At 37.5% G+C, this 21,461-nt stretch overlaps 1 long non-coding RNA gene across 1 annotated transcript in view; it reads right to left on the reverse strand.

The window, feature by feature from the left end:
* The window catches only part of LOC131836448 (uncharacterized), a 52,946-nt gene extending 31,728 nt beyond the window's left edge, over positions 1-21,218 (reverse strand). Inside the window, exons 1-2 of the long non-coding RNA XR_009355615.1 lie at positions 18,347-21,218; positions 18,156-18,231 (exon numbers count right to left, since the gene is read on the reverse strand). This is a non-coding gene — a long non-coding RNA (uncharacterized LOC131836448). The remainder of the gene's footprint in view (positions 1-18,155; positions 18,232-18,346) is intronic.
* Positions 21,219-21,461: the final 243 nt, after the last annotated feature.

Genomic DNA, 21,461 nt, shown 5'->3' on the forward strand with positions numbered 1-21,461 from the left:
ATCCTGAGATCATGACCTGAGGTGAAATCCAGAGTTGTTCTCTTAACTGACTGAGTCACCCAGGCACCCCCACATTTGGGCATTTAAAAACAGGACATAAATTAGCAATTCTCAACCTGTATTTTCAGTATCCAAGGGTGTATTGACATAAGTCAAGGCCACCTTTAGTTCTTTAAAAATAAGCTCAAAATAGCTCTGAACTTCTAGATGCTACTGAAAATTAAAATGAATAATTATTGTGTAACAACTTGCTTTCTAAGATTGGAAACACTGTATACTTGAAAAATTCTTAGTATAGATACAACTGCCTGATTGAAGAAATTGGTTGTTAAGCAAACAACTGAATTGTCTTAGAAATATAATATAAGTTACACCTGCTTTCAATTTTGGATTCCATTCCCTTCCCCTAAACCCATGATATTTAGAGAAACTGTGTTGATATTTAAAAATTTATGAAGAAAATAGACTCTGGATCTTTCTTTTTACCATTGAAATGTCTAGGCCCTATAGATCATTATCAGTTTAAAAATTGGCTTCCTTCAGCAAAATGAAATCATAGATGTGCGATTTTAGAAACTCTTCATTTTACAAATGAGGAAAAGTAGTCCCACAACATTTAAAGGAATTGTTTGAGTTTACCCAACTAGTTAGTAATAGAGTTTTCTATCAAGGCCTCTCCCACCAGTATTGTATTTCTTTTTCCGCTACACCAGGCAACGACTATTATAGCATGGCTCCATCTACCCTTTTTTTTTTTTTTTTAAGATTTTATTTATTTAATTGACAGAGAGACAGAGATAGCACAAGTAGGCAGAGTGGCAGGCAGAGGGAGAGGGAGAAGCAGGCAGAGGAAGAGGGAGAAACAGGCTCCCCACTGAGCAGGGAGCCCGATGCAGGGCTCAATCTGAGGACCCTGGGATCATGACCTGAGCTGCAGGCAGATGCTTAACCAACTGAGCCACCCAAGTGCCCCTCCATCTGTCTTAGAATAAAGCAAGTGACAAGGCAACGGAATAGTGAACTGAAATGTGGCAATTTAGGGTAAGGTCAATGACATTGTTTTTTAAAGTGTGATCTGAGGACCACTTATATTAATTACCTAATTGCCTGTTAAAAATATAAATTCCTAGACCCTACCCAGGCCTATTGAAACTCATTCTCCTGGGGATAGGACCGAGGACTATGCAGTTTAAACAAGCTATATAGGTAATTTTTTGGTATGCTATAATTTGCATCCATATGCCAATGATACCCTACATGTTTCACTAAAATATCACCTAATATGTTTTAAATTGTCATAATAACATAATAGATTCCCATTTGAGAAGGGTGTAATGTTTTGCAGTGGGTTCTAATGTGTAGTGCAGAGGAGTCCTGTGGTGAAAGGGAAGGGCATTGAGTTTAGGTTCCAATCCAGGTTCTACCACCTTGCTGTGTAGGTCTGGGCCAGTTACTTAACTCTCTGAGCCTCCAGTTTTTCTTCTTTAAATAAGAATAATGAAGCCCTTTCAGGATTGCTGAGAGATAATGGATATAAAATACTTGGTAGGCCCTGGGCCTAGTGTAGTAGAGGCATATACTTATTAATTACTGTCATTACCTAAGTTAATACAACTATGAATTTCCATGCCTCTTCCCTTACCTTGCAAAGTGGAAATACACTAAATTCTACACTGGTTCGCACCTATAGCTACCTCGTGTGGATTATTCCTGTCCTGTGCTCCTCCCTCTCTCCTCTGTGGCTTCCTGCCTACTTTTTGGATCTTTGACTGCTCGTTAATCACCTCCACCAGGAAGAAAGGTAAAATAAGAAATTGGACTCAAAGCATCCATTTTCTTCATATATCATTACTTTTAGTAAAAGTTTCAGTTTGTGGGAAAGAGACCGAATCACCAGCCAAAATAACATATTTTGGTTTTCGGAGAATTTAATTTACCTATTTTTTTAGATCGTTTCTGTTCCTGCTCTTATAATGGATAGCTTTACATGCTCTTGTTTGAAAAAATGACTTTAAGCGACACTGCATGATAAAAGGACATTTCTACATGAATCATCTTGATTTGGTTTTTTAGGGAAACTGAGAAGATTCGGTTCAACAAAAACTCATTAAGATCCTATGGAGAAGGAGGCAGAGTATGAAGTAGGTCAAATTCAGTCTTCCTGGTCATGCCCTTCAGGCATTGCTGACAGGAGTTTCTAGCTTGACAGAAGTAGACTGTGTGTCGATGAATTCCTCGTTTGCAGAGCTCCTCGGCACAGGCTCAGACCTAAGAGTAAAGTGCTTGGCAAGGCCTGTGGTCAGGAGTCTCGATTTTCACATAAAATGTTCTCAGTTTTTTAATTTGTTTCACGTTCTCCTCGTGAAAGGCTCCATATTGGTGCTTAGTGTTAGGTATCTTCTGGAACTGAAAGGAGAGCGACAGGTTCAGCCACAGGAACTGAGCTAGAGGTGGTCACCACCCAGAACATCACACAAAAGAGAGTGAAGCATTAGGGAGAATTTTTCTCAACCTTGCTGGTATGTAGTCAGACTCCAGCAGGAGAGTGAGGTGAGGGACAGTGTAGGGGGAGGGAGGAGTGTCAGCTGTGTGGAGGCCTGGTCTTCTTATCTCCTCATTTTTATTCTTCTTCTTTTTCTTTTTTAAAATATAGTATTTATTTATTTACTTATTTGAGAGAGACAGAGATAGCAAGAGAGAGCACAAGTGGGAAGGACGGGGAGAAGCAGACTCCCTGCCAAGCAGGGAGCTCCATGTAGGACTCGATCCCAGGAGCCTGGGATCATGACCCAAGCAGAAGGTAGACACTTACTTAACCCACTAGCCGCCCAGGCACCCTTGTCTCCCCATTCTTTACCCATTGCCAAGCTTGGGTTCTGACAGGATGTCTGATACTGAATCCTAGCTGACTGATGATCTGGTTGAGATGCATGGCCTAATGGAACCACTACAGTGGAATCTTCTGGAGGGCAGGTATTTTTGTCTGCTTTATTCATTGCTCTCATCCCACATCTGAAACCAGGTTTGGCATAGAGTAGGCACTCAGTATATATTTGCTGAATAAATGGATGAATTAATTATGAGAGTTAATAAATGTTTGTTGAGAGCACCTGGGTGGCTCTGTGGGTTAAGCCTCTGCCTTCAGCTCAGGTCATGATCCTGGGGTCCTGGGATCAAGCCCCACATTGGACTCTCTGCTCAGCAGGGAGCCTGCTTCCTCCTCTCTCTCTGCCTGCTGCTCTGCCTACTTGTGATCTCTCTCTCTCTCTCTGTCAAATAAATAAATACAATCTTAAAAAAAAATGTTTGTTGAAGAAAAGAAAGAAGAGGGGGGAAATGGGAGAGGGAAATGATGTGAGGGTGATGTGTTGGTCGAGTCAATCTGATTATCTAAGACTGCCTCTTCCAGACAAAAGAAGATACTTCTTTGGTCAAAGGCATATGATATTCCTGCTACTGGGAGACCCTCCAAATAGTTTTAGGGTCTACCCCTGATAGTACTAAGGCTGGTGATTGGTTGGATTGGGAAAACAACAAAAGTGATGATGGATAACAACAGCAGCAGCGACAAACATTTATATAGCACTTACACCATGTGGATAATCTTTTCCAATCTGTTTGTAAAACTTGATGAATGATAATAGAAGTCTAATGGCACTTTGCCACAGCGGTGTGAATATTATATATCACATTCTGATATTATATGGTAACAACAGGCAAGTCTGGTTTTTCTAAAAGATATTTGGTGTGTGTGTGTATACATCTAAATGCCTAAAGCCTCCTCAAAATCATTTTAGTAATAGCCTCAATTCTGGAAGGTGGGTTGCTAGGTAAAGCTAAGTGTCATTTTTACCTTAATACCACATTCTTTTATTCAGATCATAGTTTTCTGGGAAGTTTCCAAAACCACAAATGCAAATGACACATGCATCTCTAGAAAATTCCCTTTTAGGAGAATGGCAGTAAGCCAACAAAGGTGAAGTATAGAGCATATTTTCAAAAAGAGCCCCAACTAGGCCTGTATTTTATAGATCTGCTATGGGACCCTTATTTTGTTCTCTCTGCTGCTTTAACACTTTGGCTCTTGAAGGCACTCTATTTAAATTCAGTGAAGGCAAACTGGAATGAATGGAACCATTAAATAAATTGTAGTGTCCTTGAGTGTGTCCTCTGTGAAGGGCCATGGGTTTGGGAGGAAGACAAACCTGATTGGTGTGAATTCCAGCTCTGCCAGTGATCATCTGTATGACCTTTGGTAACTTTCTTAGCAACTAAAATTCCCCACAAAATAAAGAAATAACTTCTGAGTGTTGTTATTAGGATGAAGTGGTTAATGGACATAAAAATGTGTAGCACAATAACATGGCATTGATAAGGTGTGTGCGTAATTACTTCTCTTATTCCTTGGTCTCAATAACCCCGGTAGCACCCTGCACAGTATAGACTGCTGGAATACCTGCACAGCCCAGAACTAGAGAGAATTAAGGAAAAAACTCAGTTGTTCCTTCCATCTTTCTTCTTTAGTTTCACACAAAAACACTTCGCTTCGATACTCTGGTCAACAAATGTTTGGTTTTTTTCCCCTACAACAAGCAATTCTCTGTGACATCAGCTGGGTGTCCTACAATTTAACTCAATTCTAACACAATCTCCTTGGAGACAGTATCCAGATCCCACAGTTCAAGGGATCATTCCCACAAGATAGCTCCCATCGCACATCAGACACCAGTCTCAAGTAATAGGTCCCCAGGTTACCCAAAATTTCTGTCTGACTTGGTTTCAAGTTGGAGCATCCCACCCATTTGCTAGAGCAGCTCACAGAACTCAGGAAAACTCTTATATTTACCATTTTATTAAAGGATAGGCTAAAGGATATGGATAAATGGGGCAATTGGGTGGCAGTGGATTAGGTGCCCAACTCTTAGATTTGGGTCAGGTCATGGTCTTGGTGTCTAGCCCTCAGCTCAGAGTCTGCTTGGGATTCTCTCCCTCTCCATTTGTCCCTCCCCCAGCTTGCTCCTGTGTGTGTGCACACATGCGCACACACACACTCTCTCTAATAAAATAGATAAATAAAATCTTCTTCTTCTTTTTTATAAAAAGGATACAGATGAACAGTCAGCTGAAGAGATACTTAGGGTGAAGTCTGGGAGGATCCCAAGTACAAGAGTTTCTGTCACTGAGAACATGAGGCACATCACCCTCCTGATGTGGTTATGTTCACCATCCTGGAAGCAATCTGAACCCCATACTATTGGGATTGTATGGACACTTCCTCATACAGGCACGATCAAATATTAACTCCATTTCCCACCTCTCTCCCCTCTCTGGAGAAGTGGGGGTGGGGAGGACTGAAACTTCCAAAATTTTTTAAAAATTTATTTTATTTTTATTTTTATTATTTTTTAAAAGATTTTATTTGTTTATTTAATAGAGAGACAGTGAGAGAAGAAACACAAGCAGGGGGAGTAGGAGAGGGAGAAGCAGGCTTCCCGCTGAGCAGGGAGCCCAGTGCGGGACTAGATCCCAGGACCCTGAGATTATGACCTGAACCGAAGGCAGACGCTTAATGACCCTGAGATTATGACCTGAACCGAAGGCAGACGCTTAATGACTGAGCTACCCAGGCAGCCCCAAGAATTTTTTAAAAACATTTTTTAAAATCTGAAGCGCCTTGGTGGTTCAGTGGGCTAAGCCTCTGCCTTCGGAGGCCCGCCCACCTCTCTGTCTGCCTCTCTGCCTACTTGTGATTTCTGTCTCTCAAATAAATAAAAATTAAAAAAAAAAACTTAAAAATTTTTTAAAAAATTTATTTGATAGAGAGACAGAAAGAGAGAGAGCGTACATACGGGGTGGTGTAGGGGTGTTAGGCAGAGGGAGAGGGAGAAGCAGGCTCTCTATGGAGCAGGGAGCCTGATGCGGGACTCAATCCCAGGATCTTGGAATCACGACCTGAGCCGAAGGCAGATGATTAATGACTACTGAGCCATCCAGGTATCCCAAATTCCGACCTTCTCATCCTGGTTTAGTCTTTCTGGTGATGAGCCCCTAACCAGGAGCCATCTAGGAGCCCTTTCAGAGTTACCTCATTAGAACAAAAGATGCTCTCAATGCTCCTGTCACCTAGGAATTTACAAAGGTCTTAGGAGCCCTATATCAGGGCCTGAGGACATAGAGCAAATACATATTTCTTATTATAAATCACTTATGAGCCTCAGGGAAGCCCATTCCCTCTCCCATACACTGTTGCAGTTATAAGTAGACATGGTAATCTAGCCCACTCTGTGACACAAGCATTATCTTAAACACACACACACACACACACACACACACACACACACACACAAAAATTTTTATTTTACTCCCTTCTTAGCTTTCTGCTGCCTGCAGAATAAAGCCCAAGCTCCTGTTCAAGCATGTGAACTTCCTCTCTAGCTCTAGGTCTGTTGACTCACTTCTTGCTGATCCTCATCTGTTTCTTCAACCTTGCCATGCCCTTTTACACCTCCGTGCCTTTGCATATTTTGGGATTTTTGGTTTCGTGTTTTGTTTTCCAGCCTAGAATGCCCTTCTAGAATGCGTTCTTCTCCACCCAGGGAATATCCAGTATTCCTTCTTTCAAGGTAAAGTTCACATGATATCTCCTCTATAAATAATCTCTGGACTGCCTGAAGCCAAGTCAGTCACTTCCCTTTATGCCTTTCTGGCTCCCACAGCTCTTTGTTTATATCTCTGTTATAACAATATTATATAGTAATTAAAATTCAAACACACCTAGCAATGCCACTTTCTGTTTTGTGAGCCTAGGCAAGTACTTAACATCTATTAGCCTTGTTGTCTTCATTTGCAAAACAGAGACAATATTTGTGCCTGACAGTTATTTCTGATATTAAATGAGATAGTCTATGTAAAGCACAGAATACAGTGCCTGGAATATGGTCTTTTTCTTCGTTAGACTGTGAACCCTTTCATTTTTATATTCCCGCCACCTAGAACAAAACCTGAAATATAGTAGGTATTTAATGGATGTTTGTTAGAAGAAAAGAAGGAGGCAAGCAAGCTACCATTCTTCCATTAACAAAGAAAAAAATGTTAAACTGTATTTCTGAAGAAGGCTCATTAACTGTTTTTTCTTCCATACTTTAGTTAATATTCTTGTATCTTCAGTTTCACCAGCTATAAAATGCAGGCCTCTCCCCTCCCAAAAAAGTTTACTAGGTATAATACATAAAAATGACACAGCCTTAAGTCCTCTAGATATTTCTTAGCTACAGAAACTGAGCCAATGCTGTCCCCAAAAAGGGAAGAAAAATTATCTCCTATTTTAGGAATATATATAAACAGTGAAATTAAAGAAACATGGTAAAATGGAGATAAGCCATTCAGTAGTTCAAGAATTTTCCATTTTTGTGTATAGTGTTAACACTTTTTTTTCCAGGAAAATTCATTTGTCCATTTATCAATTCTTTTCTAATTAATTGTTAATCATATAATACTATTGTCATTTACTTAAAACTCAAGACCCAATTATTAAAAATGAATACTGGGGCGCCTGGGTGGCTCAGTGGGTTAAGCCGCTGCCTTCGGCTCAGGTCATGATCTCAGGGTCCTGGGATCGAGTCCCACATCGGGCTCTCTGCTCAACAGGGAGCCTGCTTCCTCCTCTCTCTCTGTCTGCCTCTCTGCCTGCTTGTGATCTCTGTCTGTCAAATAAATAAATAAATAAATCTTTAAAAAAAAATAAAAAAATAAAAATGAATACTGAGTTTTACTGTAATGATCTACTTCAGCCCATTTCTTTCTGTTCATTTAAAAGTTGAGCATTGGCAGTGGGTAGCAAGATTTTTGAGTTCTGGCGCAGGAGCAGGTATTGACAAATCAATGACTCCAGCCAAGTTTATAATTTGCCATCTTCATAGCATTGCTGATTATTTCTCAGATGCTTTGAAAATTTTTAACACTATTTTTTCTGCAATTTGAGTTCCTCATTTGCAAAAAGGAAGGTATAAATACTTATGTGAAAGTATGAAGATTAAATTTAAAGGTTAAATGAAAAATGTATATAAAACATCTAATATCGTGCTTTGCCTGTAGTAGACACCCAGTAAGTGTTATGTTCTTTCTCATTAGGATTTTGTTTACAACACCATGTTTTTGTTCAGATTAACCTGTTTGCATATGGATCTACCTTACTCTACTATAGACCCACCCAAGGCAGAAATTATGTCCTACTTCTCTTTGGATCCTTAACAGCAGCACACTGACCCATTACAGGAGTTTAATACATAATGATGGAAGGCAGGATGGGAGGAAGAAAAGCAAGAAGAAAGGGAAGAGGAAGCAACTAAATGCCATGAGTACCATGGGACAAAAGTCACTGTATAGTTATTCAAGTTATTGTGTTTTAAGTATTTATGTTTTATTATATTAATTCTAATAATTCTAAAACATTAAAATTATAAAAAATATAGTTGAATTCTCTTTCATACTTTTGAAACAAAAAAGACTGATATATGTCTCCTTTTGTTTTATGCCATTTCATATGAACAAACATTACTGAATGAAAATTGCTTGTCAAAAATGTGACAAATGTGAGATAGGGCTGTGATTTTGAGAGCATGTGTCATTTATGCCAGCAAAATGAGGAGTGTCACCACGTTTCAGGGCTCCTACATGGTGCTTTAAAAAACCTGTAGTCTGCAATCTACTCATTCTGTGACCTAGTCAAGGTGATTTATCACAGGTAAAAACCATACGTTTCATGCCTTTTTAGTGACATGCTTGACACATATTATAAAATGATATAATCTATATGGTATAAAGTCATAGTGCATACCAATCAGAGATGTTATGCTTTGTTGTTACTAATTCACTGTTTGAAAATAGCTTATCTGAGGGTGTCTGGGTGGCTCAGTTGGTTAAGCAGCTGCCTTCAGCTCAGGTCATGATCCTAGAGTCCTGGGATCAACTCCCACATTGGGTTCCCTGCTCGACGGGGAGTCTGATTCTCCCTCTGACCTCTCTCTTCTCATGCTCTCTCTCTCTCTCAAAATAAATAAATAAAATCTTAAAAAAAAAAAAAAAACCTTATCTGAGATCAAGAAAAGAAATAAGAACCCGCTACTAGGATAATTTTCAGTCTGCTCAAATAGGCTCCCAGTACCCTTTCTCTGATGTGTACTGGGACTCTTAACTTTCTTCACTTTAGGCTTTTTGTTGCATTGCTGTTCTTTTCTCTTAGTCAACAGTTAGTGAATGCTGCTTTCTTTTTAATCTTTAAAAACGTTTTAATCATTCCAGTGTCAACAACAGAAAAGCGTTAAGAAATAACAAATGCCTCTTTGCCATCTTCTGCCTCCTTTCCACTCATTCTATCCACTTTCCCCACAGGTGGGCATCCTTCCCAACCTTTCCTACATATCAAATATATAGATATAGGTACCTGTACCTGCATATGCATTGTTGCATATGAATGGGATCCAGCTATACAGATGCATTATCAAGCAACATGTTTTTTTCACTTAATTTGTCTTGGAGATCTTTTCATGTTAGTACACATAAATAGATCTCATTCTTTCTAATGGTTGCATGATATTTCATACCATTGTTCTAACATAATTGATTTTTCCATTCCTCTTTTTAATCAGAATAAGTTTCTTTTCCATTTTTCATAATATAAATAATACAGCCATGGACATTCTTATCTTTACCTCTCCATAGGCCAGAGTCCTAAAAATAGAATTGCCCTGTTAAAGAGCACATCTCTTTTTGGAGTGCCACTGAAAGAAGGTTATTGCAACATTTAGTAAACACTTTTTTTTTTGTTATTTTTCTCCATTTTGCAGGAGGTTGAAATTCCACCCTGTAACTGATCCTTCAAATATATTGAGATATCAATATAAAGAAGATTTAGTTTCTTAAACAGGAGGGGGAAAGGAAAGATTATGTCACTAATGTTAGTTTAATCAAGAAGTGTTAATGATGTGATATTTGGGTTTTCACCATAACAAGATTCATTTTTGAGTTCAGCTTAAGTTTTTTTTTTTTTTTTAAGAGTTTATTTATTTATTTGAGACAGAGTGAGAGAGGTAATGCACAATCAGGGGGCAGGGAGCTAGGGAGAGGGAGAAGTGGGCGCCCCACGAAGCAGGGAGTCCAATATAGTCTTCAATCCCAGAATCCTGAGATCATGTGGAGAAGGCGGATGCTTAACTGACTGAGCCACCCAGACACCCCTCAACTTGAGTTTTACATTGATTTTATCTTGTGCCACATCTGGGATTTTAAATGGGTATTTAAATGGGTAGTCATGTAAAAAAAAAAAATTATCCCACATCATAGATTTGAGGAGTGAGGCAGGTAAATATGGGATGAAGTGCTTCTGAACATATTAGACAATTGCAATCCAGTTCTACTCAACCCCTACAAAATGATTTCTGTTAAATTTAATGTACATTTTCTGTTTTGGTTTATTTCTGTTTTTGTAATCACATAAATATTTCTATTATTTCCTTTAAATTAAAGAAAGGGAAGCACCTAAGAATTCTGACCTTTTAAGTGTTAAAAATGAGGAATGTAGGCTACAATTATGTGGGTCATGCTTTGAGCTAACTTCTAAAAAGGTAATGGAGATTTCCAAGAATGGGGATATATCACAGCCTCTCAAACAGAAGGTTATGAATAATGTTCAAAGAGGTTTGAGGAGCTAGGGCCACACTGGGTGATGTTTTTGTGGGTTATTTGATAATGTCTTTTGGACTCCCTCCTTTATTCTCCCGGTTCCCTTCGATACCTATCCTGACTGCTATAGTCACAAATGAACATTGACCTTTCTTACCACTTTACTGTTAAGTTTGTGTTGCAGCTTCAAAAATCAGATAATTTTAAGTGGAAAAGGAGTCCTTGGCCATTGATTCCTTTCTCTTGCCCTGAAGTGATAAAATTCTGAGCTGTAATCTAATGTAAACACACATCATCTGTCTTTCAAAAAAAGATTCCTATTGAGTTTCTTTCACCTTTTTTTGTACTTAAGAAAAGATGGTTGATGAGAATGGAATGATCAAATCCAACTCCCCTCTCTATGTCCTGTGCACATGTGCCTATTCCTTGGTCCTTTCTGACTCCATCCACCCCTACAGCTCCTTCTCCTCTTTCCAGCTCTGGTTGAAAGCCTTCTTGCTACATTCTCACTCACAGGGGAGAACCTTATTCTATCATGTTTATCACTATAATTTGAGAGGGTTCTCCTGTTTGTCTTTCCTATTAAACAGTGAGGATAGGGGATCTATTTTTTCTTTGTGTCTCTAGTATCAAACACAATATCCAGCACTGAATAATGATTAAATGAATGAATGAATGAATGAGCAAATGACTGACTAAACCAATTGGGAAAATAGTCCCAATTTATTTCATAAATATATTTCAATATAGAAGAAGAAAACTGGGTTTTCTCCTCTCAAGTTTCTGAGTCCAGGTTAAAGCAATATTATCTTACTTAGAATCTTTAAAGTCTTTGTGGAGGGGTGATAACCACTTACTTTGGAAAATGACTACTACATGATTTGGTGTTTGTTAATGTGTCAAAAGCCATCATGACGGCATTTGTCCATCCATCATTTGTAATTTTCTGGATTCTTATGTAATCAATGGAAGTGGTTCCAGAGGTTTGTTGTAGAGACCTCTGATCATTTGGACTGGGCCAAACTAATTAATAAAAATTTTAATTCTCTGGGTGCCTGGGTGGCTCAGTGGGTTAAGCCGCTGCCTTCGGCTCAGGTCATGATCTCAGGGTTCTGGGATCAAGCCCCACATCGGGCTCTCTGCTCAGCAGGGAGCCTGCTTCCCTATTTCTCTCTCTCTCTGGCTGCCTCTCCATCTACTTGTGATTTCTCTCTGTCAAATTAATAAATAAAATCATTTAAAAAAAAGTCAAATCTTAAAAAAAAAAAAATTTAATTCTCAGGGGCATTTGTACCAAGAAATATTCCAAAATTTTTGTGATTGTGTTTAGATTTCATTGCCTTTTTTTTTTTTTAATTTGTAAGTTGAGGGCAAGAATGATAAGACTTGTATCAAAACAAAATATATTGTGAAAACTGCTAAACAGTGGCATTTGGGAAACATGGTGTGTGCTTTTGTAAAAGTGATTAAATGGAAACAGGATTAGCAAAAATTTAGGGTTCAAGATTAGCATAGAAATTAATTTATGAACAAGCAGGTTGTCTTGTTTCATTTAATTGCTTCCTGTGTGATTATGTAAAGCTGAAATTAATTTCTGAACTTTTTTTAAGGCTTGCAACTATAGTTGTGTCTTTCAACTTCTTGTTTGTGTCTAGATTCCCATTTTATCTCCTCCCGTCATGCAGGGGCCAACCAAGAGCCTATATTTTAAAACCCTTGTGAATTTCTTTCTTTCTTTTTTTTTTTTTTTTAAGATTATATTTATTTAGAGAGAGATAGCGAGTGAGAGCATGAGCAGAGGAAGAAGTAGACTCCCCACTGAGCAGGGAGGACTACGCAGGACCTGGGATCACGACTTGAGTGACCTGAGTGGAAGGCAGCCGCTTGACCAACTGAGCCATCCGAGTGCCCCCACCCTCATGAGTTTGAGTTTCTGAGCAGTTGTTTCTGCCCCTATTTATCTCATGCAGCACTTTCTAGACTGTATCTGAACTATTCCTTAATCAGTATATTTTTGAGGAAGATCTTTACCCTGGTGAGCAATCCTGGGAAAGTTTTATGAAGTTTTTATGAAGTTTTATGAAGAAACTGCTCATCAGCACATCATCTTGGTGTGACTTCTCAGATTCTTACTCAGCAGAAGTTTTTACACCTGGGTGGAATGTAAACCTACTAAACCATTGTTAGACTGGGACTGGTTTGTTCTGGCAGAGTTCTCTTGTTCCAAATTGAAAGCTACTCTTCTTCCAAGTCCATTAGGTGCTCATTGCCCTTAAAACACTGGCTACCCAAAGTTTCTTGAAGGAGCAATCTTTTTATTTCTAGACTTCCAAGATTCTAAAACAAAATGTTTTCCTGTAGTTCAGCTTTAAAATGATGGTGCAATTACAAATAGAAGCTATTCCTGTGGCTACCTAAAATATCTACTGAGAGTTCAAAGTGATCAAGAAGAGGAAGAGATATGTGCATGGCATTTATATGTGCATGCTTGTGTGTATGGTTATATTCGTTTGTATATAAACTCACTTCAGGAAAAATATAGAAGGGTAAAATAAATGATAAAAATAACACTAGAATCATATTACTGAAGAAAAGTAAACATATCGAGTAGGTATATAAACATTAAAATATGACTTAAGAAAAATGTATAAATATAAAGGGGGGAATGCCTGGTTGTCTCACTCAGTTAAGCGTCTGCCTTTGGCTTGTGTCATGATCCCAGCGTCCTGGGATGGAGTCCCACATGGGGCTCCCTGCTCCACAGGGAGTCTATTTCACCCTATACCTGACACTCCCCTGCTTGTGCTTGCACATGTGTGTGTTCTCTCTCTCTCTGGCAAATAAATAAATTAGATCTGTAAAAAATATATACATAAAATATGACTTGATATTTTAAAATTTAAAAGTATATTTTAATTAATTTTATTGAAATTTACTAAGGACAACACCTGATAGAATTTCACTAACTCATTCATTCTCAAAATTTTCCTAAAAATGCTATTTACAGAAGAAATAATATTTCTATTAATTATTTTAAGGTAGAGTTTAGTTTCAACATTTAAGAAACACACAAACCCAGATATAGCAGCATTATAATCTTTTAATCAATTCCAATCAAATAGCATAAACTAGAAAAATACTGAGTTAATAGTCATCAGTAATTAGGACAGTGATAATTTTGGAGAAGAAAATCACCTACAGTGATTATTTCAATAACTTACTCATTACTGTGAAGAGAGCATAAACAGCTTATTTTAGTGTTCTTTGCAGAAATAATCTCCTAATGACTGCTCCATTCTAAACTATGTCATTGACTTACTATGTGATTCTTTGGACAGACTTCATTGTTCCCATCTATGATATAGGGATAAACATGTTTTGGAGATCTATGACTAAATGAAATATGAAAAGTAAAACCATATTTAAGAATAGGCAAGCTGGATATTTAAAATGGGTTCACTAAACATAAACACATAGAAATATTGATAAATTTTTTGTAAGAACAACTTCCCTAGCACGAAAAGCATATTAATAGTGCCACACATTGACATTTACATCTACTTGTGACATTTAAATCCAGTTGTATATGGTTGCTAAATAAAAGACCTGATATAATCAAAGAAGTTTTAAAGCTCAAAGGATTCTTAAAGAAAGCTAGTTTAACCTCCTTATTTTTTTCTTTTAGAGATTTTATTTATTTATTTGACAGAGATTATAAGTAGGCAGAGAGGCAGGCAGAGAGAGAGGAGGAAGCAGGTTCCCTGCTGAGCAGAGAGCCCAATGGGGGGCTCAATCCCAGGACCCTGAGATCATGACCTGAGCCAAAGGCAGAGGCTTTAACCCACTGAGCCATCCAGGCACCCCTTAACCTCCTTATTTTATGAATAAGAAAATTAAGGTTCAGAAAAGAGAAGACTTTTACTCATGTGTTTAAGGAGTTACTACAAATCCAGATCTCCTTGCTAGGGTTGGGTAGTTATTTCTCTTAGAGGCCTGAATTTGTTGGGACTGTGAATATGTATGCCAAACGTTGTCTGGAAACTTAACGCATAGTGTCCCATAGGTACAATTTTTCCAAATGTATATATGCCACTGGGATTAAAAAAATACATCCATTTAAAAAAATGCTAAAAAAAATTGATGGTAGGTTTTTGTTTTTTGGGGTTTTTTGTTTGTTTGTTTGTATTTGGTTATCATTTTGTATTCATCTCATCAATAGATTATCAAAATACAAAATATCACACAGAAACCATGGAAAATTTTTGAAGTGTATATGATGTTTGAGAACCATGACACAATATCTCTTTTCCTCTCTGTTCATTACAACTTGTAATGATTCAAAATGTCACAAAAATTAGAAAAGGGTAATGATTTCTTTATTTGTTACTATTATTATTATTAATATGAACTGAGGGAACAGAGGGCCAGTAGTACTGATGAAAAGATGAGTGAGACTAACAAAACAATAGAAGACAGTAGTAACTCTGACACTGGTAGGTACTCCATGCCCCTGGAGCATTGGTCACCATGCGCTCGTGTCAAGTGAAGGTGATCTCCTTGTTTTACACACATGTTAAGATACATGGAACATTTTATTTTAATGGCATTTTTCACTTGAGAAAAGAGGATCATAGGAATATCTACCTAGTCCTTTATTCTAACTTACCAGTGGCACCCCTGACTCTCTCTGTTGTTTTGTTTTTAAAGATTTTTTTATTTATTTGAGAGAGAGTGAGAGAGAGAGAGCTTGCACAAGTGGGGGCAGGAAGAGGGAGAGAGAAGCCCAAGCAGACTCCCTGGGGATTGGGGAGCCCAGTCCAGGGCTTGATCCCATGACCCATGAAATCATGATTTGAGTAGAAACCAAGAGTCAGATGTTCAACCAGCTGAGCCCCCCAGATGCCCCTACTCTCTCTGGTTTTTCAACATCTCTAGAGAAAATTACAAAATCCTATTTTTACAATCAGCACTGTCAGGTCTTCCTTCTTTTTAACCTTATTGCCATGTAAGCTCATTTCCTTTTGTTCATTCTTCACTGCATGCTTTATATGCTTCAAAGTAGTTTTCCTTTTCTGAAGCAAAAAAAAATCCAAGTTACTTCAACTCTTATGGAGCCTATTTCCCCCAAAGGAGCACCCTCTAAAGTATCTGTATTAAATTGTGCTGTGCGAGTAGGCTGTGAGCAGCACATCCCTAGAACGAAACACTCTGCCATGAGTCTGCACAAAGGCAGGGTTTGAGAAAATATGCCAAGCCTTTCCCAGATGAAATGAGGACCCGGAACACACAGCCCTTATTACAATTCAGCAAACCAACTGCTCATTCACTGAACGTTCTCAGAGTCTCCTCTGCTATTATAGTCTGTGGGTTCCATGCTCGCCTTGATGTATGCGGCTTCATCCCCATTAACTTTAATGAGTTTTACTCGCACATCAAAAGAGACTGACCCACGTATGTGGGGAGCTGCCTTCCGCTTTATTTCTCAGGAAGCAAGATGCCACAGGGGTAATCTTACATGGGATAATAGCCAAGGTCTTCCTTAAGTCCTTCTCCCCATAGCAGATTTTTTCCTCTTTCTCTTTGCATTTGAAGTGCTTGCAGTCCAACTAAACTTTTGCATTTGAAAGAAAAACTAAGATTTTTTTAGGCTAAAAATTTGGCAACCCAGAAAACCTAGTTTTTATTTAAATGATTTGAGAAATAGCACACATTGTTAAAGAATTGTGCCTGTTATTGTATTGAATCAACTAATACATGTACAAAAGGACATTTTTAACTCTTGGATTTTCTAGATTTGTTTAAAAGGGTTGGTGTTTTAAGTGTGTAGCTATATTACAATTATTTTTCTATACTACTATTTCTACTGGTCCTGCTGTTGCTACTATTAATATACTACCAAAAGTACTTGCTGAGTAAGAATTCTGCTTTGCTTGTCTTAAAACACCTCCTTTTCTCACTTTTTTGGGAATGTCCTGCTAAAAGTTTAGTTACATTGAAGGAAATGGAAACCGTATATGAAGGAGGGATGGTTTTTAAGAAATGGAATTTGTGGAATGCCCTTATTTTGGATGACTTGCAGACTTCCAAATTCCACAGAAACCCAAATAAAAACAGTTATATGCCAGTTAAAACAAGACTTCACTCAGTCTTGGAGCAGCCTGTATGTCATTTGGTGGTATGGCACTAACCTAAAGACTGCAAAAAACAAAGCCACAAGACTACAAAATTGACAACAGAAGAGAAAAATGAGTTGATTCAAAGTGCCTTTAACATTCAGAATGTAAGTCTGAAAATATCCTAATCATGAAAGTAATTTGAGAAAGTTAGTTGGTTAATTTGATTAAGAAGAAATTATTGCCCATTCAAATTTGTCCTTCTTCAGCAGTTTATCTCTATATTTATATACCCACAAACCAACTTACCTACCTACCCAGCTATCTATGCTTGTCATGTTTAAAATGAGAAATTGCACATGACAAATCTATTATAGCATAATTGAGATTGAAAGACTTATTTGCTCTTTGTTAAAAGATGCAAACTATGAGCCTACTTCTAAGACACGATACAATCCTGACATGAAAATGAGCTCATTGCAAATAGGAACCATGTCTTTCATGTTTATATTTCTAATTTGAACAATCTTTGGCACATAGTGGGTACAAATCGATGATAGTTAAATGTGAGGATATATCAAAGTAGTATTTCAAAGAGATAGCCTCCCTAAGTTTCAGAACTCCCGTACATTGTATCCTTCCAGTCAGTGTAATTTTAAGAAATGTTGTGAATGAGAAGGTATAATTAGTATGTGCAGCATTAAACAAAAAATCCTCTATTTCAAATTCTAAGAAAGTATGTAGATATATGAGAAAGTATATATAAGGAAGTATCTAGGATGAACATATAAGAAAGTATATATGATGAAAATATTTCTCAGAAAATTACCCAGAGGTAGCAACTATTAATATTTTATGTATTTTTATCCAGGCTTAATACTTAATACGTAAATATATTCATATGTTCTTTTATATTTGAACAAATTTGGGATAATATTGAATCTCCAGAATGTATCTAACTCCAGATATATTTCATATACAAAATGTAGGAAATAAACTAAAAATACCCTATAGCCAGTATTATATTATACTTAATATAATATTACTTTGAAACGATAAGAGTTCTCAACAAGATTAAACTAAAAGCTAAAACCAAATAAAATTTGGGGCCAATGAGACTAAGGAGGTTCCTGGATCTCTAGATTGTCAGCATTCCTAAAATGTTTCTTATTCATATGAAGACACTTCTATTTTTAAAGGAGGACATTCTATCTCAGTAACTTAGGGTATTTATTCTCTATGATTTAGGAGAGTTTGATAGGCAAGTCTTCCCTTTATGCTGCAGGTGTATATAGTAGCATTTGATCTAAAAATATCCTTGCAAATACCTATTATTGGGATGATTTAGCTAAAAATACTTACCCGAATGGTAGGCTGTGGCAGCCGATTTCGGGCGACTTAACTGATGAGACGATTGGGGAAAGTGAAGAGTTTTACCCTAAGGTAAATTCAAAGAATTGTCAGCAGCCTGTTTCAATACAAGGTGAACATACAGAACACTGTCATAGCCAGGGTTCTTTTATTAGAATTAGGATGACACTTGGGATGCGTACCACAGTAACATGAACCCGCAGGCCACACCGTGGATGTACACACAGTAAATCAGAAGGCAGGATTGGAGCTGCAGTAGCCTCTTTTCTTTCTAATCCCTGAATCACTGTGGCACATGATTTCTTTGGTTGCCTTGCCCTGCAAAATATTAAAAGGCTTGGCAGTATTTTGAGGTATCAAATGAAAAGATCACTTTGAAGTGCTCTAAAATTATAGTCCTTTGGTTTAAAAGAGTTAACTCACTTTCAAAAATACTTATAACTGAAAATGAATCAGTCGCCAAGGAGGAAAAGATTTGTTGTAGTTACTCACTTTTGATTGAAGTGACTCAAAAGTCCTGCTCAAGGCTCATGTTATTGAAATCCTAATTGTTGTGGATCAGGAAGCTCACTGTTGAATAATTCTTTACCCAGTTTTTCTGATAGAATGAATATACTGCTTCTAACAACAAAATCAAATAAAATAATGGCATGAAGCTATCCTGTTTGAGTAAGGAGGAACTAGGAAATAAAACCTAAAAAACAATGCATTGCCAAATAAATAAACTGGCTGTAAGAATGTCCTAGAAGAGAAAGAGTACTTTACTTAACGACATCTTATCTTTTCCAATTTTTTGCAAGTTGGGAAAAAGAAATATTGTGATCATGCAAGGAAGTGATTCTTGAGAAGTATTGGGAAATATTAAAATCAAGTCATCATTGCCTTAAGAAAAAATCTTTAAGATTGTTTGTGGAAAATTCAATCCAAGTATTTAAGATCCGGTGAGGCTCAACTCAATTATAAGGCCAAGAGCCCAATTAAAAAATGGGCAAGAGCTAAATAAATATCTTATCAAAGAAGAGATACTGAAGCACGTAAGAGATGCTCAACATCATTTGTCATCAGAGAAATGTGAATTCAAACTGTAATAAGACATTACTTCATATCCACTAAAATGGCTATAATAAAAAAGACAACAAAAAATATTGTCCAGGTTGTAGAGGAACTAGAACCCTCATACATTGCTGACAGGACCGTAAACTGCTACAGCCACTTTGGAAAATGTTTGACATTAGCTTATAACATTAAATATACATTTACCATATGACCCATTAATTTTACCCAAAGGTATCTAAGAGAAATGGAAACATATATCCACAGAAATATTTTTATGGTCAAAGAAGCATTATCCACGACAGCCAAAAAAGTGTAAACAATCTAAATGTTCACTAACTGATGAATGGACAAATGTGGTATATCCATATTATTGAATACTAGTCAGCAATGAAAAAAGAAGGAATTATTGATGCATGCTAAAATATCAATGGACCTCAAAAATGGAATAGCAAATAAAAGAAGCCAGATGCACAAGACCACATATTGTGTGATTCCATTTATATTAAATGTCCAGAATAGGCAAATCCTGAGAGAAAGAGGGGCTGAAGATGGAAATAGGATTGACTACATGGACACAAGGGAGAAAAGACAGAGATTGTGGGGACCCAGTACTGGCTACTTGGATGCTCTGGATTATACTGCTTGTGGAGGATGCAAAGTGATGAATACATTGTGGGAGTATAAAGAACTGTGGTATTAGAAACCACAGAGTGACCTTTTGGCAGAGAAGGTTAAGAGCAGTTGACCTTATAATGAGGATGGGGCAGGGTTGCTCTGGGAAATCCAGAGGTTCAAAGCAAATGAAATAGATTTTAGGAAGGAGTTTTAGAGGAATATAAATTAATTCAGTTTCATCAGGATGAAGTTTGTTTTGTTTTGTTTTTTCTCTTGTAGGGAGAAACAAAGTAAGGGCACTAGATAGAACTGATAGGGAAGCTGAGAGTAATAGCTTTATCCTGGGTGTGGTGGTGGGTATGAGTGGGTGTTAAACTAAGTGTGAACCAGGAAAAAGTGAAGCCTGGTTCCTGGACTAACCCTGCAAAATAATTTCAAACTTAATAATGTCAGAGTGGCAAACAGACAATTTTGTGGATGCAGAAATTTCAGCTCAGGAAGCTTCAATGTCTTCTGAAGGTCATACCATAAGCAAATCTTGAGATACAAATTCAGGTTTCCTGACTCCCAGTTTGGTGGGCTTTCTACTGCAGATGAATTTGTGCCTCAGCATTCCTTTGCACTGTAGTAAGACCATTTAGGGATCTTCTTTAAACTGGTAATTGATTGCACTGTGTTGAGGAGGATATAGTGAACAGGAATGATAGAAGAGAAATGCCCCAACTTAAAACAGTAACCCTCAGTTCCCTGGGGTGATGGAAGCCAACAGTAACCTAAGTATCAGCAAAGCCACATGGGAAACCTTCCAAATGGAACACATTTTATCATAATTCTTGTGGTCCAAAGGGAAACACCAGACTATGTGGAAATCAGCATTATCAGCATTAGAGATACTATCTATTTTCTATACCTGAAAGCTTTGGAATAGAGTTTTAGTGCAGAAACAGCTTAAAAATAGAATCTGTGCTACGAGATCGCCAGGAATATAGACAGTATTATTGGCAGATTTACATAATTAAAAATAAAGTCATTAAGTAGAATAAAATGTATTTGATATGTTTTGGTCTCTAAGACCTTTAAAGAAAAGAAGGCATCATCAATGACAGGCTACAATCCAGTGGTGGCAACAATATGTTTACCTATACCATTTCATTCCATTACATCAGAGGTTGCTCAAATGGAACCAGTCAATGCCCAAGGTGGCCTGTAAAAGACCCAAGAGAGAATGAAGAGAAAAGCAAAAGCAGATAGAGATTAAAAAAATAAAAACGAAAGATAGAAGAAATGATCTAAAGTTGGGGTAAGAGGGAAAAAAGAGAAAAAAGGAAGTAATAAAAGAGCAAAAAATAGATTTATGTGGTAGGCAGTTATTGCTTCAAGAAAGTTTACCTTAAAAAAAAAAGAAAGAAAGAAAAGTTTACCTAATCCTGCTTTATATATTGTATCTCTCCATTTTTAAATACCATTATACTCCAGATTTTTATTAATTTATTAAAGATTTTATTTATTTATTTGACAGAGAGCGATCACAAGTAGGCAGAGAGGCAGGCAGGCTCCCCGCTGAGCTGAGAGCCCAATGTGGGGCTCGATCCCAGGACCCTGAGATCATGACCCTCGCCAAAGGCA

The sequence above is a fragment of the Mustela lutreola genome, chromosome 7 (genome assembly GCF_030435805.1).
Source record: "Mustela lutreola isolate mMusLut2 chromosome 7, mMusLut2.pri, whole genome shotgun sequence".
NCBI classification, from domain to species: Eukaryota; Metazoa; Chordata; class Mammalia; order Carnivora; family Mustelidae; genus Mustela; species Mustela lutreola.